At 38.2% G+C, this 27,101-nt stretch overlaps 3 pseudogenes; 2 read left to right on the forward strand and 1 right to left on the reverse strand.

Moving 5' to 3' along the window:
- Nucleotides 1-533: 533 nt before the first annotated feature.
- LOC117781398 lies at nucleotides 534-3,309 on the reverse strand (annotated as a pseudogene).
- A 419-nt stretch (nucleotides 3,310-3,728) lies between these two features.
- Nucleotides 3,729-5,488, forward strand: LOC117779596 (annotated as a pseudogene).
- Nucleotides 5,489-16,988: 11,500 nt separating this feature from the next.
- Nucleotides 16,989-27,101, forward strand: part of LOC117779597 — a 14,986-nt pseudogene continuing 4,873 nt past the window's right edge.

Here is a 27,101-nt window from a genome sequence, read left to right on the forward strand (position 1 = left end):
TGTCGCATATTAAATACTCATAATATAGATGTAGAATGATATGGCTATTTTTGTTGCCTGATTGAAACTTGAATTTGATGTAAATAAAAAAAAAAATACACTCAATGGAAGTTCATTTTTTCTATATGAAGTTGTCAATTGAATGTGATAAAACTTAATATTTTAACTGGATTTGCTGGGTATTTGAGTTACTCTTTATTTTTGGAATATTTCCAGACCATTTAAACTTTTAGTTCTTTGCCAGTTTCTAATATAAATTAATAATTTCAAATGTTTAATTGAAAATCTTAGTTTCCAATTTTATTATACATTTTAAATAAAATTTTTCAACTGATTAAATACGTTACGTTTGGCTGGCTTCGAAAAGAACAAAAAGGTATTTGTTTCGGCCAAGTTTCATTCCATTTCTCCATAATTTATGCACTTAAAGTTTTCCTATCATTTTCTTCTATTTAATAATAATTCCGTAATTTCTTTGCTTTTATAAGAAAACAATGGTTTACAGAGAATTGTTATTTACTTTTCTCCCGATATGGAATTGATTATTAATTTATTGGATATAAAAATGTTTTATAAATACTACAAAATTTGCCCCATATGAGAGATATATATAATAAAATATAAATTAACAACTAAAAATCACAATCGAAACAAAATTGAACAAAAAGAACTGACAACATAAAATAAAACGACTTTTCAGACTTGAGATTGTACGAAATAGAATGTGAATAACTTAAAATTAATATAAATTACTAAGTAATAGTTTAGATGTCATCCTCGAATAGGGCGATTATGCGACGCCTTTGGGCGTCGTCGTCTTCAGCATTACTTTGTCCATTGTGATGCATCACATTATGAATCTCCAGTTCGCTGACGCATTCGAAAACCAGATTGCATTGATTGCAACGAGCGGCGGAGAAGGGCAACAGCGTTGCACTTATGGGCGTGGCTGGCACAGGTGATCCTGTGGCACGTTGCAGCTTCTCCAGAAATGAGGCACGCTCCTCATGCAACAATGGAGCAGGAGCCGGAGCAGAAGCGGAAGCTGTACATCTAATGGGTATGGGCTTCTTTAGCACCAAATTGGCAGCTGCCTTTTGGGAATTGCGACTCTCGGAGCGCTCAATGGCATACAGCACATTGTTCTCCACGGTTATGGGCGTATTGGAGCCACTGTTGAGCCTGCCACCAAATGCAGCAGCTTCCTCATCGAAGCCAGGGCATATTAAAGTGTCCCACGATGACTTGGCTGCCGTTTCCAGCGGAATTTCAGCTGCTTTCTCATTGATGCCGTTGGTCACCTTGACCTGGTTGAGCTTAGCGGCCAACTGTGTGTCTATGGAATGTTCCTGCAACCAGTTGCAAGTCTTGTGCAGTGCAAATATCATGCGCCTGATGAACTCGTGTGGCGACACCATCTTCTGTCGCTTGATCTCCAGCAACTTGGTCACCTCGGCCACAAAGCTGAAGAACTGATACTCAACGCAGTTGTCCAAATGCAATGATGCGAATCCTCGTGCATGTAACGCTTGCAGCAGGCGGGACACTTGCGCTCCTTCCACATGGGCTCGGGTATGTGGACCTTGATGTCCCTCAGCTGTGCCTGCTCCATGGGATCGTCCTCCTCGAAGTTTGTCTCACTGTAGTTGTATATGTTCTTGTGCTTGCGCTGCAGCGAATTCTCCTATCCTTACCCTTATCTTTCTCCTCGTTGTCATCGCTGGAAGTGACCGCCGCATAGTCGTCATCCTCGCCAGTGCCGTTGCCACTTCCACTGCCAGCACTTGTCGAAGGCAGCTCTATTTTAACCCGCGGCTGGAAGAGATTCCAGTTAATATAGGATATATCTTAAACAGGACAAGGGTTTGAGTTAATATAGCCAGCTTTGAAGATATTGTGATGAAAATTGGCACAGGTCTGTTTCTTTGCAGCAAGAAGTACATATGTCGAAATTGGCCCGATCGGTTTACTATATCATATAGCTACCATATAAACAATCAGACGGAAACGAATCTTTAGGATGAAAAACTTTTGGATTTTTAGAGATATCTCAACCAATTTTACAGAATACCTGTTAGATGGTGTTTTATACATCCTCACCAAGTTTGATTGGAATCGAACTACCATTTTTTACAGCTGTCATAGGCAGTATACGTTAAAAACCAAACCTTAATATGAAAAACTTCGCCGTTTGTTGGAATATATCAACCAAAATAAAAAATTGTGCATGTGGGATTATCCTATACATGCTATGTAAGTTTGATTAACATCGGACTACTATATTCAATAGTTGCCATAGGATGGGAGGTTTGAAAATCAAACTTTTACATAAAAAACTTCGTTGTTTTTTAAGATATTTTAGCCAATCTCGCAGAATATCTATTACATGCTGTCCTTTATATCCTGACCAAGTTTGATTCAAATCGGACTACTATATCTTATAGCTGTCATAGAAAGTATACTTTAAAAATTAAACTTTAGTATGAAAAACTTTTGAATCTTGAGGTATGTCAACCAAACTCACAGATTGAGTACTTGGTATACTAACAGTGCTCTGCAAGGGTATCAAGACTTCGGCGTGCCAAAGATGACAATTGATGACAGTTGTTGTTGCTCACTTGTGCCGCACCGCATTGCTCGTTGAGCAGGGCATTTAGGTAGTGTATACGCTGTTCGTTGTCGTTCCCGTGTCCATTCCCGTTCCCGTTGTTTCCCCTTTGGCGGTGCAAAGTCTGCTTCAGCAGTTGCTTGTGCACTTTGTCTGTCGGTCTGTCCAGCTTGACGCTGTTGTTGTTCAGCAGCAGGTTGTGCACGGGTCGCTGTTCCACATAACGCAGCTGTTCCGCCGTAAAGAGTGCGCTCTCCTTGTCATCCTGCTTGGACTTTTGTTGATACATCTCAATTAGCTTAAGACTCAATGCATTTTAATGCATTGTTCACGAATGTTACGGCATGTTTTAAGTACGATATGCACAGTGCACATATATACGCTGGCAGCCCATCATCTGGAGAGTTCTGACAAGCAAAATAAACACAATTACATATGCAAAATGAAACATAAACATTATCATTTATTTCTCACCTTTAGTCCCGATGTCTCTTCGAGCAGAACATTAATTGGCTTCTGATAATTGAGGATACTCATTGGTTGAGCCGTGCAGATATGCTGGTATTTTGGCAAATATATCGTAGTCTGCGGGGCTGCTGCATATACGACAAATATTTCCCCACGTCGACATAGTCTTATTATATTAAAACGATGTCAATCACTTTTTGCTGAACTAACAAAACAACAGTATACAACAAGAAACCAGTGCTGCTCTACTATGCCGAAAGCCGAAAACGGCAGCAGGCTGCAGCGGTTTTCTGACTGACAGCTGTGTTTTAATTATCGATATTGATGTCGGTATTTTTAATTGCAAGAAAAGTATCGAAGCTCTAGTATCGATACAGTTTCGTATAGCATATCGACACAGCTCTCCGAAATTTTCAATTCATATTTTATTTTTTTAATTGATTAGTTCAATTAAATTCTAAAATAATTCGGTTTTACAAAATTATTATATTAAAATGGGTGCTTTAAATTCTATAAACTGCATTATAAAATCAGGTATATAATAAGCAGTTAAAATACAGATTTGAAAATGGCGTTTTTAAATCGAATAACAAATGCATCGATATTTCGATAGCTACTTATTTTATTGTGGGTGTCGTCAACAACTTGCAAAATGAACAATGATAATCCAAATATAATATTTAATCCGCTTATAAGCTCAATACAGAAGGTGGTGCTGTATGAAACACGTGCGGTAAGTAAAATACAAGTGGAATGTATATTTATTTGCATGGAATTGAATGCATTGTTTTGGTTTCTCAGAGATTGTATTTGGTGGGCAGCAACAATCGCGAGACTCGCTTTCGATTGCTCACCATCGATCGGTTGGCTCAATCGATTGAGCATCGAGGAGAATGCAAATGAATTCAACAGTTTGGAGATACGCCGATTTGTGTCCACCTTGACGGATCACCGAAAGTGACCAGTGCCTATGGCGTGCTGGGATTTGTGCGCTTCCTGGAGGGCTATTACCTCATCCTGGTGACGAAGCGCAAATGCTGTGCACACATTGGCATGCACCTGGTTACATCATCAGGACACGGTGATGGTGCGGGTCAACAGGTGACCTCCAGCGACCTCCACATCCGCACGAGGAGCGCTACAAGCGCATGTTCCAGAACATTGATCTCGGACGCTTTTCTCTCTCCTACGATCTGCGCACGCTGCAGTATAATGAATCCGCACCGCGTTTGTGGGCGCCCAGGTGAATCTGGGCGGGATGAACCGCTGCCGGACTGGAACACACTCACCAACAATGTGAAGCAGCCACACAGCGTGTGGATTACGCATTTCGCAGTGATTCCCGCAAGCGTTTCGTTTGGAATGCATATCTGCTGCAGGCCATGGACGGCATTATGCTCAAGGATTGGCTGCTGGAGGTCACGCACGGCTATGTCAGCCAATCATGCATCAGCATCTTTGGACGCCATGTCAGTGTCTGTCTCATAGCGCGTCAGCACGCGCTTTGCCGGCACACGATTCCTGAAGCGAGGCGCCAACTTCAAGGTTGCAATTCCATTCAAAACAAAGATTTAATCCATATTCCATTATATACCCATATTAGACCTACATACCTTCTATAAATGCCTCTATTTTCTCCCCAAATCCATTTTATTGTCCCATGTTCCATTATACACCCAAATTTTTTTAACAAGTATCCTTCTTTCAGGGCGACGTGGCCAACGAGGTGGAAACGGAGCAGATTGTGAGTGATGGCCAGCGTTTATGTGCCTTCACCCAGATGCGAGGATCAATACCCTCCCACTGGTCCCAGGACATTAGCAAGATGGTGCCCAAACCGCCTATACAACTGGACATCTCTGATCCTTATGCTCAGACGCCATCGCGTCATTTCGAGCGTCTGCTCTTTCACTATGGTGCGCCGCTGATTATGCTAAATCTGGTGAAGAAACGGGAGCGTCGCAAGCATGAGTCCATCATATCCAGGAGCTGGAGCATAGCATTCGATATCTGAACCAGTTCCTGCCGCCGCAGCATCGCATGAAGCACATCCACTTTGATATGGCGCGTCAGAGTCGCCTCAGCGGTGGCAATGTCATGGAACAGCTGGCCGTGCACGCAGAGAGCATTATCCAGATGACGGGCATGTTTCACAAGGCACATCGGGGCAGTGAGATCAGTTTCCAGTCCGGCATTGTGCGCACCATTGCGTGGATTGCCTGGATCGCACCAACTCGGCACAGTTCGCCATTGGCAAGTGTGCGCTGCATGAAGCGGATGGGTTTCAAGACTGCCAAACTGGAATTTGACTCGGATTGTGTCACAATGTTGGAGCATCTGTACGAGGAGCATGGCGACACATTGGCACTGCAGGAAAGTGGCGCATCGAAAACGCGAAAGCGTTTCAAATAAAATGATGGCAACCATCTAGAGAGGCCGCTTCAGATGTGAAGCAGTAGGCGGCGGTTCATCCCCCCTGTAACAAATTAAAATAACATTTATAAAATTACTAAAACAGAATAAAATATAAATAAATCAAAATTTAAAAATAAAAAAAATATAAATATAAAAAATAATTTTCATTTATATTTTATTTGATTTTAATTTTAAGAACATTTATTCTTAAAATAAGAACTTGGTCTTATTTAAAATGTTCTTAAAATCAAGATATGTCTCTTAATTCAAGAATTTGATGTTCTCGACGCATTTTTTAGACCAAAATCTTAGTTCTGAGACCAAAATCTTGATTTTAGAACATTTTTTTATCAGTGTATCCTTGTTAGTTCATTATCTTTAAATTCTCGAATCGACAGATTTTTTTCAGCTTACAAATGTATTCAGGCTCTACAGGTTCATAGTTCCCAAACCCCACCAAGATTGAACCTTTCGGCTTTATTCATAAAATGAAATTTATATTATTTTATAGACAAGAACCAAGGTGCGTTGCCTGCATAACTGTTGCTGCTGTTGTTATTGTTGTTGTTGCTGCTGTTTTTTGTTGTTGTTGTTGTTGTTGTAGTATTTGTTGGCCATGGCCATTGCCACAACTACCGCAAAATGGCACTTGGCTGGTTTTTGACACAAGTTGACGCGCATGCAGCCAGGACTGCGACTGGCGACTAACGCTGCCTGCCAGTGCCATTGTCAGTGCCACATGCCGCATGCCACATGCCAGAACAAAATTTTCGTGCACATGTTTCAGTTGAGGCTTCATTCCATTTCCATCTCCATCTCTCAGTCACAGTTACAGTCCCAGCATCAACTGCTGGCGTTGTCCACGCGCCTTCGCCCAACTGATTTTGGCTTAACAAAATGAAGACATTCTAGTGCTCGTATAAAATAGCAAATGGCAAATGTGGCATTCCCCCAGAGGTTAAACCTGGACACCGCCAGCGGCAACTTTGTCCTCAATGGCACTCAGAGAAAAGCAGCCAAATAAGAGAAAGAGAATGCATGCTAAAGATTCCAGCCAAGTGAAGTGGGATGGAGTTCTAAAAAGGACTGACATCTGAAGTTGACTGGAAGCAGTTAAAGTTTAGAGTACGAGAAGTATTTGAAACAATCATGTTCTGAAGTGTTGACACTGAGCAAAGTGGGAGAAAGATTTAGAGAGAGAGAGAGAGAGTGAGAAGAAAGGAGGAAAGCATTCCGAATCAAGTTCTATTTGTTTTGCAAACGAATAACTTGGTTGGCCAAAACTTTAGATTAGCACTCACAACTCAAGGAATCTGAAACTATAAATTATTTAGTAGTCAGAATTTATCTTCAATCCTTAGAAATCTTTTAATGGCTTTGAAATATTTATTTGAATTTTTTGAAATTAGTAGTGAAATTCATAAGAAAATATTCTTTTGGATTTTATTGTTTTGCAGATTAAATTGAATTTCTAGAGGTATGTGACCCTATCGCATGCCTCTATGCCGTTTATAAGCTATAGGTATATATTGCAGTCTCTTGCGTTTGGTCACGCCATGTCCAGATCTCGTGAATGTTGATTTAGATTTTGTACAACAACATCATTAAGAAAATAACAAACCGAATCGCTTAGTATGCAATCAAAAAGAACTTAATTTATTTCTACACCAATTTTGGCTGAGGCTCACAATTTGGTGCAACATTTTTTTTAGCCCAGTTTTAATTTATTTAATAAATTTATTAAAAACAATTCAGCAGTTGCTCTCCTACAAAGATTTCAGTTAGAGTCAGACAGCATACAGCTGTACTTGCTGCATGTGGCACAAGAAGTCATTAAGAGGCACGAAAACGCGAGGGATGTTCGAGCTGTTAGCGCGTGTTAAAACGAGGCTGAACCCAGAGTCTTAGTTCCAGTCCATCACTGAATGATGCAGCAAACCGTAAAGAACCAGGAAAATGCAACACGAAGGCCTTTCGCCAACACAGAATGACAACAATTTTGGCATACAAAAACGAGACCTCAAACATGAAAGAGGGAGAGAAGGAGAAGTAAACAAAAGAAATTCCACTCTGACGATCACAAAGATTGAAAGATACACAAAACAACCTGACATCCTGAGCTGCTTTTCTCTTACTCTGCCAGCTTAAGACAGTTCGATTACAGAGCGGCATTCTTAGAGAACGGAATGAGAATGGAAGTGGGGGAACTTGGGACTCAGACTGGAACCCAGACAGAGACTGGAATCAAGGGGCGATATTTAAACTTCGTTTACGACTTTGCGACTGCATTCCTTCATATTTCGCAACGTTCAAGAATGCCATGAGCGGGCGTATATTGTTGTTGTTCTCATTGTTTGCTGTCTCTGATGATTCCTGGAACTGCGTTTTAGTACCGCAAGTTGTAAAGCCTACAATGTTATTGGTATACGAGTACTGTATATGAACTGAGTATGAGCGTACGAGTACGAGTTCGAGTACGAGTATACTTGAATACTATAGTTACCAGCTTCTGGTATTTAGGTTGGCAATGCGCGCGCAAATTCGCCAACTGAATATGGCATTGGACAATGGACTTGGACTTGACTTCAAGTGGAATTGAATTGGAATTGAATTGGACATGGACTGGTCTAGCATGGGCTTGACTTGACGCGTATCGACTGCAACCCAATGTGGTCACGTCAAGGTGATGACACTGGTTCTCGTCTCCGTCTACGTCTCTGGCACTGCCTCTGACTCTGACTCTGTTATTTATAGCTAAATTCAGTGCTGAGCACTCCAAGCATTTAGTAAACGTGGGAATTGTGAATTTGGGTGGTCACAAGAACAGAAATGCATAACGTTATTAGATTGACCTTCTGTACTTTTTAATTTGATTAATATTCATTTAAATTTATAATCAGATGTGCTCCACAAATCTCTAACTGCGCCAAAGCAAGACAAATGCAATTGTTGGTGTTCCTGGAACAAGCAACCATTATTTTGTAATGTTTTTAAATTGAAGAAAAGTGATTAAATTTTAACTTCAATAATTCTAAACAATATTTATATATTATTGACTCAGCTTTTTAGCGAAAAAAGTTTTATAGATATAGAAGAAAATGTAGTTGTAGCTGAATGTTAATTTGCTTGAGGTCTAAAAGTCGGAAATGAACTCAAGATAATGTAAAAAATATTCTAATTACCTTAGAATTGGAATGTTAAGGATGTTTAAGAATTCTAGTTTTTTTTCACTTGTAGACTTATCGTTGATCTTCTTGAACTGAGTTATTCGTTTTTTTAGCGACACACCTTCAACGAGACAAACTGTCGTAATGAATGATTTGCTGCTGATAAGATATAAAGTGTCTGGGGGAACTACATACGTGTATGAGACCAACTGAGACACTTTTTATGCTAGGCATCCACGTACATAACTGAGTTATTTTCCACTCACATTCTCGTATCATTCACTCAAGTGGGTTAATCTGATGTGCTTATGTCACTTGCATTCCACATAGCTAATTAAATCGATAATCAGCTATATGACATTACCTTTTCACTCACTCTGTCTCCCTATCGCCTCTGTCTGTCTTTGTTTTGATTGAGGATTATCACTGGTCAGTCTCGTGCTTCCGCATATCATTGTTGTTGTTTATGATGATTGCATTGTATATATAACATATACATATACATATTTATAGAGTCAGCAAGTCAGCGGCTGCTTATTGACCCCAGAGTCAGGCAAAAGGCACTTGTTGAATTGTTTTGCCTCCTTTATACTCTTTACTGTGCCAGTCTGTCCATCGCTCGGAGTTTGTTTACAAATTGTAATGGAAACTTTTGTAAATCTTTCCATGCAACGAAAATATTCCAGAAATGTGTGTTTCATTCATGCAAAATGAGCAGCCAGCACAGACACAGACACAGACATAGATACAGATACAGATTCATTTGCATAGCAGCTAAAGATAAGAGTATAAAGATACAGATACATTTACACATGTAGTTGCAAGTTCACAGTGTTGAGAAGACCGCGGCCTAAGCAAATTGATACAGTTAAAGGAAAACTACAGAGAAAATCAACCGATCAACCGATCAACCGATCAATCCAAATGTGCCAAGTGGGTAATTTCCATTTGAATTGTTGTCACAATTGCTCTTCTTCCTCGTTGTTATTGTTGCTGTTTGCACAGCTCATTAGTAAGCTGGTTTATGTGGCGTCCAAATAAGTACATATCAAATGAAATTTAAAGGCATACTAAACAATAACAATTGACGTCATGTGCACACTTACTCGTAAAGAGTCAAAAATATGCGCCAGCTGTATTTGTATCTGATGGATGCATTGACATTCGCCACGGCTGCTAAGCAACTTTCATATAAATCATAATGAGCAGCAACAACACAAAACATGTACAACAAACCGTGTAAATACTCTTTTTTTTTAAATACTAAGTTTCCAAGAAAACTTAATTAAATAATAAAATCAATTAATAATATTTTAATATTAATCATATTTTAAAATTCCTTTTAATTATAAGTATAATTTATTTATAACAAAATTTTACATTTGTACATACTTTCCAATATATGGTACTTATAATTTATTTTAAAATACTATTATAATTTCTAAGGCATATCGGAAGATATTTTTATATTCTCAGGAACTTTAGGTATTTGCGAAAACAAAACGCAAAACTGAATTGTTATACGGTTAATTTTTGAATGCGATTCGCGGATTCGCGAATTCATTCACCTTTTAATCAGGCAACTGGTTTGTTGTTTGCTGTTTCTGAATGTTGTTTCTGTTTTCTTTTTGGGCTGTCCGAAATGAATTTCCCTTTTTGTATGCCCAACGAAGTTCGTGATTTTGTCGAAGCGAACCCGACGATAAGTGGCCAGCAACGTGAGATAAATACACAAAAATATTTAGATGCGATTAACCAACAACAACAACAACAATAGCAATACCAATATAAGATCAATAAGAATGGCAACAACAATTATAGTAAGTCAAGGAGCTACAAATACGATGACTAATCACAATTGAGTTACCAATGTTGGCAAGTCATGTCAAGCTCAGTTCACACAAGTCAAAGACCTCATCGAAGCTGCCAGATCGGCGAGATACTCTAAAAGTTTCTGTGAGACACTTATTGTAGACACACAGATACTCTATACTCTATATATATACTTTATTCTCATTGAATGCAGTGCAAATACTGAAAGTCAACACAGTTTGAATCGTTTGCCAAATTATTATGAAACTTACAAATCTTGATGGTGTTGTTGTTGCTGCTGTTGTTAATGTACTTATTGTTGCTTTCGCACGAGCATTTCATGAATGAAGCTGTTGCTGGTTATTCGAATCGCAGTAAACATTCGATAATATTGAACCCATCGTGGCCATCGTTGTCGTTGTTATCGTTGTTGTTGTTGTCGCTACGTTTGTCTGTTTGCACTTCACACCAGCACTTGGAGTGGAAGAATTGTCGAATCGTCTGTCCGTCTATCCGTCCGTCTGTCCGTCTGTCCATTGGACTCTGTGGGTATCCACGTTTGTTTTGTCTCTTTGTTGTTGTTGTCGCTTTGCATTTGTTGTTCAACTCTGAAGTATGTACGTGTTTTGAATGAAAATTTGACCTCGGCTCGTGTTTTATATTCGCAAATTATCTTTGGCTAAAATCTACAAAATTCATGAATGAGGCAAAATGCGAAAGGGCCAAACACACACACAGCACACACACACACACCTGACACACAGGCAGCGAAAGCCAAACTCAATGTAAATTGTCAATACGAGAAAACAAATAATAATAATTTCGATTGGAAGTGCGATTGGAATACTGTTGAGAGTTTTTGTGTAGGTTGCTTATACTATGGCCTTTAAGTATATTTGTATCTTTGTATCTTTTGAATCTTCAATCTTATGCAGATCAATAACAGTATGTCCAATTTGTGTGTGAATTAAGTCAAACAATTGATTAATCAACTGGTGAATTATTTTTAATTGATTTAAAGGTTACGTGGTCGTTATAGTACAAAACAGCACGCCCCCTGTTGTCCGATTTGACAACCATCGGAAGCCTTTTTGATACAATTTTATTTTTATATTCAAGCTTTATTGAATTTGTTAAATAATTTTATAAATTTTGCAATTGTTTTTTGATTTTAAAGATATCAATATTTTCATTTATAATATTCAATTGTAATAATATATTTTTGCATCTCTAATAAGTGAATTTATTTAAATTTTTCAAAATCTTCAATTGAATAATTTGATACCAACACTTTGGATTTTTTTATATATTTTTGCTTTGTTCAAACTTCAGTCAAATAGTTTTGCAGGTCAACTAAGTACTATTAACTGCATTTTTGATAGCCACAAATTAACAGTCACATTTTTGTAAATTACTGTTATTTTCGGTTAGTTAATGTCGTCGAGTTAAACGATTGATGTTGGCCCAGTGTAAGTATGTGACTTTCCAAGTACAAGGGCTATGACAACGGCTACTGTATTACGCTGGCATTAGTTAGACTACTAACCACTAACCATTATCCATTAACCACCTAGCTGACGACCTGGTGTTGACCAGGCCAAGTGTGTGCGCATGTTTGTTGTCTGACAATCTTGGCCATTTAAAGACATGTCCAACATGGGCCACTTAATTTTCTCTAAAATGTCATATTTAATTTCGCATTTAGACGTCTTCATTGCCGCAATTGAAGCTTCTAACGTCTTTCAATGGTTGGCTAACTCTCGGCGTCTGCTTCACTGGCTACCTGCATAGTTCATGGCTTAAACTTGTGTCAGCTTTTTTTTTTTTATATCTAAGTTTGCTTGCTGTTTAAGTGATTTCCGGTTTGGTTTTCGTTGTAAAATTTGGTACGTTTGGTATTTTGGTTCACACGTGTGCGGGTAATAAACAAATAACCGAAACTGAAACTGGCGCTCAGTGGTTCAAGTGGCCCGTGCGTGGTTTAAGGCAGAGAGAGAGAGAGAGAGCGATAGAGACCCATCAGCGAAATCAAGTCAAGTACTGAAAGCAAACACTTTTGCAACACACTTCATAAAAAATTGTAAGACCCTCCTCAGATTGCCGTCTCTCTCTGGCTCTCTTTCATTCACTATCTCTATCTCTGTCGAATGGGGCAGCTCATAATCAGAGCTTTGCTGTGTTGGTTTTGTAGGTTTACCTTTTTAATGTATCTTCTGCGTTTATCATTGTCGAATTTTAATTATATTGTGTTGAAGCCCAGTCGACTCAAGTCAAGAATAAAGACACGTGTAGCTACTGGGTTCACAGCCATTTAACCACAAGTTCAATGTCTTTGTGTACTATATTTGAGTAAAATATATATTTAGCTACTGTGCGTAAGGAGGGCTCGTTTAGCAATTACAAGGCACAATGAAAATTCTCATTTTATTGGGCCTCTAAATTCCCCTTGAATATAACCAATATAACGATGTCAAGGTAAGACTCCTGCCCTGACCCAATAACCCCCTCATGTTTATTACATCAGGCCAAGAATAGAAACAGAAAATTAGCTGAAACAGCTCATTAATATGAAGCATACGCCCCGTTTATCCCCCAATAGCAAATTTCATATTTACTTTGAGTTGGTGAGAGAAAAGAGAAGGCTTACAGCCACTTTTAATAAGCAATTTCAAAGTATTGAATTACATTTACACTCTGTGTATTTTATGCTCCATCTTCAGCTTTAGGGCTGGGACTGAGCAATGCATAAACACGTGTCCGTCTATCATCAAATTTAATTTATTAATAACCCTTCTGGCCCAATATCCATTTATGCAATATGTCTGAGTCGGATCTCTCCTCTTCCATGTCTCATTGAAATGGGAAGCGTAAGCGTTTTGTCACCGAATATCATTAAAGCAGTCTGTGGCTAATTCAGGATACACACTTAAGTGCCAATGCTAATGTTAATGCTAACGCTTGTCGTTCATATCCTGTCAGACTTTGCAGTAGAAAGGGATTCACATTGGAATGGGACATACTCGCAGATTATAACACCTAGGATACGTTATATACATATGGTATATGTTTTATTGTTATTCAAGACATGTTAAAGTTTATCACAATTTTCCAATGCGGTTATCGATTAAGTTCGATATGTCATAAATAAGTACTTTTTTAATTAAATTATTGTTTTTCACTTTTCAATTTAAATGATTTTATTTTAATTAAATAATATGTTGTTGTTGTCGGCTCCCAACTGTCATTTCATGATTGCAAAGCTTCTACATTTTATTAAGAAAACGCCTGCAGTGAACTTTGACAGGCACGTGAATAAATATTGGTTTACCAATTTACATCAACTTTTTCTTGCGTTTTCTCATAGTCCTTGCCCCACTGTACTTTCGTGCTGTGAAGTTTGTTTAACTCCGTTGCTAATAGACTTCACAAATGATTTGGCAACAAGTTTACCCAGATGTTTGTAGGTGTGTGTGCTGTATGTGTTGGTATTAGTATTATGCAAATGGTCCGAGGTGTTAAGCTAAACATATATAGTATACATACATATAAGAAATGATGGGGGCCGTCAGACTCCTGTGTTGATATCCTGGTTCCCCATTTTATTCTTCCTTCCCTCTCTCTCAATACCTCTCTCTCTCTCTCTCTCTCTCTCTTTATCCTTTTAAGCCTGGTTCTATTGCATTTATGGCTGTTTCTGTGTATGCCACGTTTGTGTTCGGGCTCATTTCCGTTCAATCGGGTTGAGTCAACAAGCTAATTTCATGTTAATTCCAAGTGTCCGTACTTCGTGCTCGGTGAATCCTCCGAATATTTTTTTTGGCTAAACGATTTTGTGTTGTGTCCTGTTGGACAGGACTCGGTTTTGATACCCTAATGAATATGTTTTCACGGCTGTTGTCCTGTCGTCCTATCGTCCTGTCCTGTCCTATACAAGGATGAGGATCTCATTTCGTCTACTCGGAAGTTTAATTTTATGCACAAGTTGTTTGTGTTGCTTGTTGGAAGCACGTAAAATTTGATAGGCTACTAAAATTTCTATAAAAGTGTGTACATAAAATTTCTGCACCCCCCTCGACCCCTGCCCTCTTGGCATTTCCCTTTTTTGGCACAAGTCGGGACGTATTAAAACTTTATATGCATTATAAAATTGGATTTTATGTCACTCTCTAAGTTGCCATTAGCTCAGCCGTCCTCCCTAAATCGGAACTCAAACTGAGTTGAAGTTGCTGATGGAACTGCTCTTGTTGTTGTTTTTCCGGCAGACAGCAGAATTATAAAGCCCACATGAAATTTTGATAGTCAATTGCGTGCAAAGAAGTTCGAATTTCGTCGCTGTTCCATTGTTTCCCAGACCTACAAAAAAAAAACTTACCCATAAAATTCCAAATATTTCAAATGCCGTGTAATGCACGGCATATCATCGTAAAAAACTTCTCTCCTTCCCATGTCTTTAACCACAAAAAATAAAGCCGAAATGAATATTTTGCTCGGAAAGTGCCCCAAATTACCATGTGAAGGGGGGTTGAGGGTTGAGCTGTAAAATGAAACATTTTAACATTTTCATTCCCTTTTTTGTTCTTTTTTTTAAATTTATTGGATACGCATCATTTGCTGTAATTCCCAGGGTTGATTTTTTGTCCACATTCGTAAATTTTAGAGTACTTTGAATCTGTTAAATCCACGGCTGCAAACCGGTTCTGAACCGAACCTCGCTGGACCAGTTCAGTTCGGGTTCTTAAGCAATCCGAACCGGATCATGAACCGAACATTTCATGTTGTATACTCCGTGAACCCGAACCTGAACCGAACCCATTTCTTAAATTAAAGGCTCGGCTCAAAAAAAAAATAATTGCATTCTTTTTTTTAGTTGTGTAAAAAAACATCAAAGTATCGACAACTCCACTTTCGCGAAAGCGATTATCAAGTACTTCACCTTCCATGAAAACATCGACAACTCACTGGAGTTTGTTCATCGTAGCTCATTTGAAGAACTAAATGATTTTCAATCGAAACTTTTCGAAAAGTGAAGTGATTTCAATCAACAAAACAAGTTCACTTAAATTATATTATAACATAAAAGTCATAAAATAATAGGTCATCTTAGTACTAATATAGACTATTATAAATTATTTTTTTTTTAAATTTACTTCTACATAAAAATCAAGAAAAGTTATGTAAAAAAATTTTTTTTGGACATAATTGAACCAAGGTTTGAACCCAAACCTTTGGCCTCAGCCGGTTTGCGAACCGAACCTAAGTCTTGTTCTGCGGTATGAACCATCGAACCGAACCTTTTCCAAATTTTTTTAAAGAAAAACTTAATGTTCGTATCCTTTTTTTAAACTAATTTTATATAAATAAATATCAAATAAATTTCTTACATAATTAAGTATTAAACAAGTGGGTCGCAGCTATTTGATATAGGAAACCGATCTGAACCAAATTTTGCCAGCACCAGCTTAAATGCATATTCTATCAGTTTGGTTAAAATATCTCAAAAAAAAAAAAACTTTTAAGACTAAGACTTAATTTTATATTGAGTTAGATTTGTAGAGACATCTCAAAAACCCAAAAGTTTTTCATACTAGAATTTCATTTTCGATCTATCATTCCTTTGACAGCTATATGATATAGAGGTCCGATCCAAAAAAAAACAGACTTGATCTGCATACGGTATCCAGGAACATACTCACCAAATTTGGTCCCTGAGATCGACGCTTTCAAACAGACGGACGGACGAACAAACGAATAGACAGGCGGACACGGCTCAATCGACTCTGCTGTTGATCCTGAACAAGAATATACATACTTTGGGGGTGTGCCGCCTTCTTCTCCTGTTACATACACTCTGCCAAACACATAACCTTTTTTGCCTATTTTCAATGGGCTCAAGGTATAAAATATAAGAATCGCTTACAGTTAAGAACAATAAAAGTCTTTTAATATTTCTATATGAATTTTCTTTGTTGGAAAAACGGTTTTTATCCTCATCTTAATGTGTTCTACAAAATTTACACATAATTTTAGCTATTCATCGTTTTTTTCCATCTATTTTGTCCCGTTGTCTGATGGTTTTATTGCCACATGTGGCACATGGACGGGCCAATTAAAAACGTTTGAACAGCTCCATTTTGGTAGTCATAAAACGAGTTGTCTCGAACTCAGTTTGGCAGTCGACATCTGGTCAAGATCGCCATCAAATTGGCTCGAGAGACCAGAAAACTCTGCTTACCTCACAAGCATTGTAAAATGTCATGTTTGTAGGCATCTTTTAACTTGGTCAATTGCAGCAACAATAAAAATTTGTGGCTCTCAATTTGAGAGTGTCCAATTTGTTATCTCTCTATCTATCTCTCTCTCTCTCTCTCTTCCTTTTGACAATTTTTGTAATTTTTAATGTTTTTACGAGCATATAAAATGATTATCATATTGGGAAGTTCTGGCACTTGACCATAATTCATACGGCAGTTAGATGTGAGTGCTCAGATAGGCGCCAGTCGCTCGATTCGTTCAAGGATATGCCACTGGATGTTGCAATAACTGTGGCAGTGGCAGTGGCAGTGGCAGAGGCAGAGACTGTGGCGACACTTACAGCCAGACCATACCAGATACTGCCGCAGTATTTCGAGCTAAATGACATTCTTTTGACTTATGAGGCAGCATTTGCTGCATTGCCGATGTCGATGCTGATGCCGATGCCGATGCTGATGGCGATGCCGCTGCTGATTGAGTGTCGAGAGATGTGGCACAGTCCACAAAATGTTGCTATTATGCTGGCCCCGCCTGCCAACGCCCTTAACAGGGCCAAAATCCAAGCCAACAAGGCCATGAAATTTGATTGCCGGCTAGAAGGCGGCACAAAATGCTCATTCTTTGTAGTTGCAGCTCTGCCAGTGGCTGTGGCAGTTTCTGTGGCAGTGGCAGGTGCAGGCGGCTGCGACGGTGGCAGGTATTTTGGCCAGCAAGATCTCGCGGAACCCTCGCGTTGCCATAATAAACCAATAAAAGCGGCCACTTGCAGTTCCAATCAAGTGACTTTTATTGGGTACCGAGAATAAATTGCCATGGCCCATGGCATGTAACCAAAATAAAGTCAAGTGCCGCACTTGGCCAGGTAACAACCACAACAGCAACCATGGGCGTAGCCAGACTTTTCTCAAAGGGGGGTTCAAATAAATTTTTTAGTCCCGTAAATCAAACATAAAATCTCTTATTAAAAAAAATAGCAGAAATTCACAAATTTAAGTTTTAAACTGCTTATCTCTTATTCAGTTGTCTCTTATTCAGTGCGAACACGTTTAATTTATCTTCCTCAAATATTTCCCGCATCTGAACAACCACGTTGTGATGTACACTCAGCAAGCATATGCCTGGTTAAAAATCAAACAGACGATATAAATATATGGGCAATTCTTTAATGTCGAATTTAACATTCATACGCAATCAAAGTGAAAAACATATGTCAAAAAAAAAATATATTTTCGACAAATGGCGAAATATCAGTACATCAGAATTATCAGAATTGGAGTGTTTTGTCTTTGAATTTTACTTATCGTTTTAATGTTAGAAAAAAGATTTTGTCAAATAATAATTATAAATTATAATGTTTGGAAATTAATTAGGTGCTGAACGAATATTTAACAGTACATGGTTGTGACATAGCAATCTGAAAAGCTGTTCTTATTTTACGAAAGAACATTCTGGCCTCTTTCCAGAAATGTAAATCAGTTAGGATGCAACTATTTTATTTCCTGCTAAAGTTGTTCACTTCGCGGTACGAAAAATTCGTGCAAAATATTTTAGGACGTTAGTAATCTAGGGGGGGCAGCTGCGCACCTTGCAGCCCCCTATCTACGCTTATGACAACAACAGCAACAAACAATATCAGCAACAATATTCAAGAACAGCAGTTAGTCGCATCGAAGATACCCTTTACAAAAGTGGAAGCAGTATGTTACAAGGATATCAAGAACTGCAGGCATAAAAACAAAAGTACCTTTTAAAATGTAAATAAAAGAACGTCAATTAATCCTACAATAAGAGAAGGATTTCGGACAGATCTTATTGCTTTTAAGCCTCAAATCGGAATTAGGTAAGTAAAATGAGTTAAACTCATAGCTAAATATATTACATAATGTAACCTTTATATTTTTAATGTTTATTTGATACATAATGATTAGCGCAATAACGTAAAAGTTTTATACTTGTAGCGCTAGGATAAATAAATAAATCAAATCAAATTAAATGAAATAATCTGATATCACTTGAACAATATTTAAAAATTTTTTTATTTAAATTTCTTAATCTAAAATATTATTATGAGTATTTTTATATTTTTTTAATGTTTATGTATTTAATTTTATTCTTATTTTTATTCTGTATTAGATTGTGTTGTAATTGCTTATATCTAGAATGCTAGTTATTAGTAGTATGTTGTTAAATAAATAAAAATAAAATAATGCAAAAGTCAAGGAGACTTTGGAGACAGTATACCTCACTCAATATAGGTATCTCCACAGCTACAATAATAAACATGTAATGAGCCGCTTTCACCGGTCGGCCAAATGCATGGTAATAATTTCGATTGCATGCCGCGTGCCTGGAACTCAGGGAAGAGCTTAAAGAGGAATACCACTAGAAGGCCCAAGACTCTGGGGTGTGGGTAGCTGAGAGTCTCGAGACTAGAGTCGGAGACTAGAGACGGAGTTGAGTCGAAGTCTCTGGCGATGGACGAGCGATTGTTTTAGTCATGGTCTGCGGGCCATGCGATAATTATGGTAATATTTGCATTTGCGTGTGGCTCCTGCTAAACAGTTGAGTGAGTCGGCGGGCGCCATGGACTTAACGGCCCAGCCCCCCATCCCCATCCCAGTCCCAGTCCCAGTCCAGTGTTAGTCGGGCCAGACGGACCAGCTAGCTGTCTGATGATACGTTGTATGGGGCTGAGGTTTATTGAATCTTTGCTTCCTTATTGCGGACCACAGCTGGAGCAACAGTTGCACTTGCCTCTCTTATTCTCCTCCACTCACTCGATGCCTCTTTCTTTAATGTATTTTTTAAACAGACAATACTGCCCACTGTGGCCACGCCCACCGCCTCGTCGCGCTTTCAATTAAGCAAACGGTTGCCTTGAAATTCCTTCTCATTCAAATTCTCATTCCCAATTCCAATTTCAATTCATAATTTCAAATTAAATGCGACTTGTGGTCTTTTTAATGGCACCCTTTTAGTGTGTCGCATTTTATTGGTCATAAAAGTAAATTACAAGCCCTACCGGATTGCCGTTATGCCTTGTGTGGGCGTGTCTTCCACCCGCCTTAAGTTGTCATCAATGTTGCGTACTGCCTTTCTTCACTCTCATCTTTTTATTAATGAATGAAAGACTGTGGCCGAACTTCAATTTATGGTCAGTCATAAAACAAAACAAAAACACGAGCTGCCCCCAAAAAAATATAATAACAACATACGTATACTGAAGGTTACAAATTAATTAGAGTGTTTTATCAGGTTTAATTAATATTTTTTGTCGTTTTTTACCCTGACAGTTGCTGACGTCAGATGACAGAGGTCCCATGTCAAATGTCATTTGCTGGCACTGTAAGTACTTTTAATTTAATGAGATCTGCTTAATTGCAAGCTGTGTCTATTTTATTTGTAATAAAATGTGAAAAAAATGAGTTGCAACGAAAGAAGATAACCTAAACTTGGTTTTCACTTTTTAATCCCGTCTTTCAAGATCTACAAACAGCTGCTATAATGATGTTTAAAATTTTTATGATTTTCATGGTAATGTTATGAAATTTTCAGGATGGAGAGATAAACTCGTAATATTCTTTTACTCCATGCTTATTCTTTACTGAATTCCTAAGCATTTTAATTTAATTCTTCGTTACTCAACAGCATTTTCTACATTTTCTATTTATAACAATCTTCATTTCAATTAACTTGCTGACAATTTTATCACATCATATTACAAAGTGTTTTTTAACGACTTTAAGTAATGTTTGGGAATCATATTAATGTATAAATATTGAGCATCCCATTGAGAATCGACAAGTTGCATTTGGTTGCTGTGTAAATCCCCGCCAAGCATCAGAGATAGCCCGTATTAATGATCCCAATTAAAGTCGAGCAACTTCATTTTACGGCGGTGACTAAACACAAAGAAAACAAGACGCAGACAGATCGATGGTGAGAAAGCGAGAAAAGGAGAAAAAAAGAATGAAGAAGAATACGGGAGACGAAGAACAGTTTCGTTTGCCCCAAGGATATTAAGCGAAAATCACATGGGGCATGCTTTAAAGGCCAATCACCCGTATTGAGCAGACAGAGACCCTAAAAGATCCCGATGGCGATGACGATGACGATGGCGATGGCTATGACGATGGCGATGTTCGATGTCTGATCTCCACAAGGCATAAAAGTAAAAAGAGCAACACCGAAATTATAACGAGCATTAAAAACGGTTTTCGGTGTTCGAACAACAACCGCGCGGCGCATTGTTACTTCCCATTGGAACTCCTCCTCTTTCTCCTCACTCACTAAATTGCAGCAACACTCCACCTGAGAGCTGAGAACTGAATCCTAACCGTTGCCGAACTCAGCTCAACCGAATTGAGTGGAGCGGAGTGGAGCGTCAAAGTGGCCATAAAAATCATAATGAAGCGGCGACTAAAGCAAAATGCCATAAAATGCTTTAAATGAAAACAGCATAAAAAGCCAAACAATAAAAAAAGAGAGATGTCCTTCTTGGAATTCTGGCCAGGTCTTAGGTCTCTGGTCTCTGGACTCGTTGGTTTGGCGGCTTAACTCAAACGCAGCCCAGCAAATTCTCAGTGCGAATGAGGAATATGGAGAGTACGGAGAGTGTGAAGGGGAGGAGGAGCATGGAGTCAGAGTCGAGAGTCGGGAGTTTTGGGGCATGGGGAATGGCAAATGGAACGACGGAATTCATTCAACAGTTTGTAATCAATGTGGACGTGCAGAGGGACGCATTTCTGGGGCCAGACTTGATAAGCGTTGCATTCAATGACCTCCCAGGTAGCCCAGACACTTGAGAGGCCCCCATCTGAAGACCCAGCGTGGAGAGGGGAGGGAAAGGGAAGAGGACCAAGCGAATGTTTTGGCTGAAAGGAATTTCACGTTTTTGGCTATTTCAGTGGCGTTTAAGTGGCGTCAGCCAAAACTCGCCCAACTTGTTTATGATCGGTTTGTGCAGATTAAGATGCCGGCGCATTCATAAGGCTGATAATGAAGAAGAAGAATCTGAAGATCAATGGGAATCGGTTAAGAGGAAGTTCAATCAAATATTGATACATAAATACGAGAGTAATGCAGCTATTCTATATGGACAGTCACTTTGTAACGACTGAGAATTGATTACATTGTAAGAGAATATTCATTAGCTTTAAAGACATGTGTGCTTTCGAGTAATTAAGATGTAAACTAAGAAAATTAAGTTTATTTTTCAAATAAATTTTCAAATCATATTGAAATGGTTTTTTTAAGAATCCAAAGAGTTACAAACCTTGTTCAATGGTATTACGTAAACATTTTAAAAATGTCTCTTTACTCATTATTACAAAAAAAAAGAATTACTGTCTATTAATTTAAAAGTTTTTGATTCCCTATAATAAAGAAAACTCTTTATTAATATTTATAGAATTTTGAATAAGCCGTAACCTGAGACCATTAATAATGATTATTTTGTTTGATAAAATAAAACACCAAGTTTTTGGGCCTAGAAGAAAATGGTTTACACAAAAATGATTTTATCCTCAGCTGATTTTTATTCTTCAATGCTTTTATATATTCATTTTTTTCAGATAAAGGTACCCTTCAAAAGAAGGCAGCACACAAATATGTATGAAGTTGAGCCATTTGGCTTTATGCAATATGCACTTTGTAGTTATTTAAAAAAAAAAATTTTAAATTATGATTTGCTTAGGTAAATAAATAGAAAAGAATTTCTTTAAATTTTTACCAATTTAAAAGACATTCAACTGAACTTTTTAAAAGTTATTGAAGGTGATAAATAAAAAAAAAAAAAAAACTTAGAAAAATTAAAAAATCAAGAATTAGTGTTATTTTTCACTTTTTAAAAGTTTTATTTAATTATTATATTTTACTCTTTTTACTAAAAATCAAAACCCTGATTTAGCAAATAATTGTTAAGTACGATTTTTATTTTAAAACTTAAATTATTTACGGTCCCTGACATTTATATAACTCAAATTGAATATATCAATGGCAATGCCTGTTCTTGAAGCTGAGTGACAACAAGCACTCAGAATTGTAATAACCCCACTCAAAAGTCAACAACTCAACTCATATCCCGTGTATTATCAAGTTCGAGTTCCTTTTTATTGAATGCCAAATGTGATGACTACCAGAAGATTTTTTTGTGGCAAATTCAAAGGAGAAAACTATGCACTATTGTCGTTTGTTATTTGTTATTTGTTTTGGAGCCACAACACGTCTTGCCTCACTTTGCCTCGCCTTGGATTCGAATCGGTTGCAGGTCAATGCGCTGTTGCAAGGTAAGTTCAGACGAAAGGCAGCAAATTCCTCAGAAAGGCATAACAAGCTAAAACACACACACACACAGTGAAGGAATTAAAAACACATAAATGTCACTTTCGCATAGCTTTTTGTTTTATGGAGCATCCTTTTGAACGCCAACTGAATTCGAGTCCGACTCCGAATCTCAACCAGAATGAGAAACAGAGTTGGGTTTAGTGTTTGAGAGTCGAACAAACCAAAACAAAACCAAGCTGAACCGTTGTGAAGCAAACGAAAGCCAAAGCCGCAGACATGACCACACTTCAGTTGCCTTCAATGCGGATTGCGGGTTGCGGGTTGCAAGTTGCCAGCTTGCTGGTTGAGTAGCAAATTTGACGCAAGCGCAACAAATTCACAGACTCACACACACACACACTGATACTCACACACATGGACAGACGATACCTGAACTTGACAATGAACTCGGTCATTTCGAGGGCAACAAACAAAAGGTGATTTACCTTTATCCTTTCTATGCGCCTTGCGAAACGAGTTATGCTGCCTTCTGTCTACCTACGGACCCAGCATTCAATAGATGCGAGCTATGGCTGCAGATACAAGTTCAAATGCAGATACAGATACAGCAACAACAACAACAACATCAACAAGAGAAGCAACATCACATTTCTGCTGAAATTCATTCAGACGCACTTCGCACATTAACGCCCTGGCCCAGAATCTTGTCCCCTGGCGAGAGTCCTTTTTATCGACCATCTCCCTCTTCCTCTCTCTCTCTCTCTCTTCATTTCTTTCTATCTTTCTCTGTGTGTGTGTGTGTGTGTGTGGGAATCTCTGGGCAGTCTGCGGCCATTCCTGGAACTACGTCGGTCATTTCAAAAGTGTGCCCTACTTGGACTCCTCTTCCCTTCTTAATCTTCAAGAAATAAATGCTCTGAGTTTCACTCTTAATCAATATCACACAATTTATCAATGATCAGCAGCATTTTCACAGAATTTCCTTGAAAATCCTTGCACTCAGCTGAGCAAATGAGAGGACAATTCCCTAAATTAATCAGTGGCAGATTACTGCAGCGGCATTTCAAAGAAACTCCACATGAATGAAAGATTCTATGCAGTTACGTAGAATTTTATGGAAAATATTTGGTATCGTTTTGAAATATTTTTAATTACAGAAAAAAACTGCAACGGAAACGTTTTGAATTGTATTTCTGTTTAACTTAAATAGTCGTTAAAAAGTGTCTTTCAAAAACTCCAGCTGTTCTTAAAGAAACAAATACGTTTTATGAAAGAGATATGACAACATCTTTGCTCTTCAATGAATGGTGTTTTTGCCAATAATACTTAACTTGATATCAAATATAATTTTATGGTCAAATGCATTATCCTAAACTTGATGCTATTATATACTCGTTGACTACACACACACACACACACACACAGCTGCTTTATATTAATTCTCATCCTTGTGCTCGTCATTTGCCTGCACTTATAGTAACCATAAATTACTTGGTGGTTACTGCTGCCCAATGATATAAGGCCACAATACAGTAAGTGAGTTAGAGAGGGGGCGGTAGTGGGGGAGACATATAATACATCTCCATTGGTCTCGGTTAACTGAACTCTCAAGTAGTCTCGATTAGCGATAATATCTCGCCGCATTGTCATAATTCTTGAGCTGCCCAACGCAAAACCCATTAAAATCTGAATGTGTGTCCCCACTCCAACGATGGTAACTAAAGCTGGTAGCTGGAACTTGGCTCAAAGCTTTCTAATAATCCAATGACAATGGCAATGACCGCCAGTTGAAGCCAGAATTGAGTTGCGTCCGTTGATATATGGCGCGATTGTGTTTATCAAATGCCATCATCAAAATTTCATTAACTTGTTACTGGCGAATACAATAAATCTCGTCCTTGTTTAGCGGGTACTCGAACTTTTGGCCAAAATGCGTTTCGGAGCCAGATAGACATACATTACTCATTGACTCGTTGGACCTTGGCCTTTAGCCTTTGACTGGACGCCATAAATATGTCAAATGCTGTGGGAGGCGGAGCTATAAAATTTCTAATTGCCTACGAGGTGAGTACAAGAAACAGAGAGAGAGAGAGAGAGCGAGAGTGAGAAAGAGAGGGAATGAAGTGCGACAATCAGCGCCAGCTTTATCACAACATTCACATCCACATCGACAGGCGACAGGCGACAGGCGACAACGTCAACTGACAACCGAGGAGCAGAGAACAGAGAGCAGGTCATGTCCTTTATTAGCCAAGTTTACAGACACATTTGTCAATTTTATGGTGGCAACAGGACGAAAGGCTCTACCGCTTTGCCGCATTGCAATAATTATGAATCATTTTCAAGAATGACTCCTGCAACACGCAGTCAGCAGTTGGTTATGGTAATGGATATGATGATGGTCAGAAGCTGAGACAGCCGCTGAGAGTTGGCAGTTGGTTGTTGGAAGTTGGCAGTTGGCTGTTGGAAGTTGGCTGTTGGAAGTTGAAGCATACTCAGTTAATTACCAACAACGCCATCAACTTTTTTAATTCATTTGCCAAGTTTGGCACACATTTCTTTTTTTTTCGTGTCCATGTCAGATGATCGATGTTGCCATCGACTTGACCTCTCGGTGTGTCTGATTTTATTGGAAAACTTTTGTGGTACCCTCTCCCCTTCCTCTCCCAGCTAACTCTGCTGCTGTCCAAATCATATTTTATGGCCATCATTATTAGCTAATTTTATATGCCCAACCGTCGCCGTCAATAAAACTACTCCTTAAAACTTGGTCCTGTCTTGTTGCACATTCTCAGCTACTTCTGGGCCAGGAGCAGCAGCGGCATTTCTTGGCCAACTGGTGGCTGCAATGCCAGTTACTTGGTTGGTTCCTCTTGGCTGCCAGCAAACTGATAAAACTTTCTTCAAAATTATTTTTTTTTTTTTGGTTTTTTTTGCATTTAAACGAGCGTGGCAGACAAAATGCGATTGCTAATTTTTCATGGCGGATAATGAATGATATATTGAGTGTAATATGCTCGCAACTGTTGCCCCACCCAGGGGCAAAGTGGTGGAGGAGGGGAGGGAAAGTGGGCACTGTGTGCCACCAGCTGGCTGACTGAGCTAGTTGGCAGTGTAATTATTCAAACTATTTGTCAGACGAAGTGAGGGGATTGTAGAAGGGGGGATGGGGGGCAGGCAAAGACAACATGGCATGGCCAACAGGCGGAACAAGTGTGAAGTTTGCAGCAGTCAGCCTGGTAATTAGCCAAAAGTTTACTTTCAATTCATGATGTGATAGATTGACGATAAAGGGACCAGCAATTACAAATTATACGACTCTAAAATGCTACTTTAAGCTCATTGTAATGATTCTCTGCATTCAACTTCTAGATACATTTGAATCTCTAATTGGGTCTATTAATATTAACAATTTTAGATTAATTTTACATGCTTATATGACGAATCTAATCGGTTTAGAGAACTACTTTGAGTATATATGATTTATTAATTAACAGTGATACTATGTCCAGCAGTTGTTTTATGCAGTCTTTATTTTCTAGTTATATATATATTAATTAAATTCTCAAAATCAAGTTTTAAAATGTTACACAGTTTAAAAAAAAAATAAAACTACTGTTATATAGAAATTATATATTTTGTTTTTGAGAGGTTTAAGTTTTAATATATTAGATACTTGATACTTGAGCATTGTTTAAGCTTTAACTCAAATGAGTAATTACTTCGTGAATAAATTAATAAAAAGCATTTATTTGTTATAATTTTAATAAATGAAGAAAAATTTTATATATCACGCTCTTTAAAATATACTCTAAGTGAATATTTCTTTCAATTCAAGTAAAAACCAAAATTATCATTATTAACATTCCGTGGGAAAATGTCTTTCTTTCTGATCTCTACTCAGAAGAAAATTATTTCTTCGCAGCATTCCGAAATTAATTGAAATTTAAGGCATAAGCTTTTGCTCATGCCTGTCAAAAGTTTCTCTGTTCCATACGAGATGGATGAGGTGAAACGCCTCTGAGTCGGATTTAGAAATCAGCCGAATTTATATATATTTTTGACACATTTTATAACATTTTAACAATAACTAC

The sequence above is a fragment of the Drosophila innubila genome (genome assembly GCF_004354385.1).
Source record: "Drosophila innubila isolate TH190305 chromosome 2L unlocalized genomic scaffold, UK_Dinn_1.0 4_B_2L, whole genome shotgun sequence".
NCBI classification, from domain to species: Eukaryota; Metazoa; Arthropoda; class Insecta; order Diptera; family Drosophilidae; genus Drosophila; species Drosophila innubila.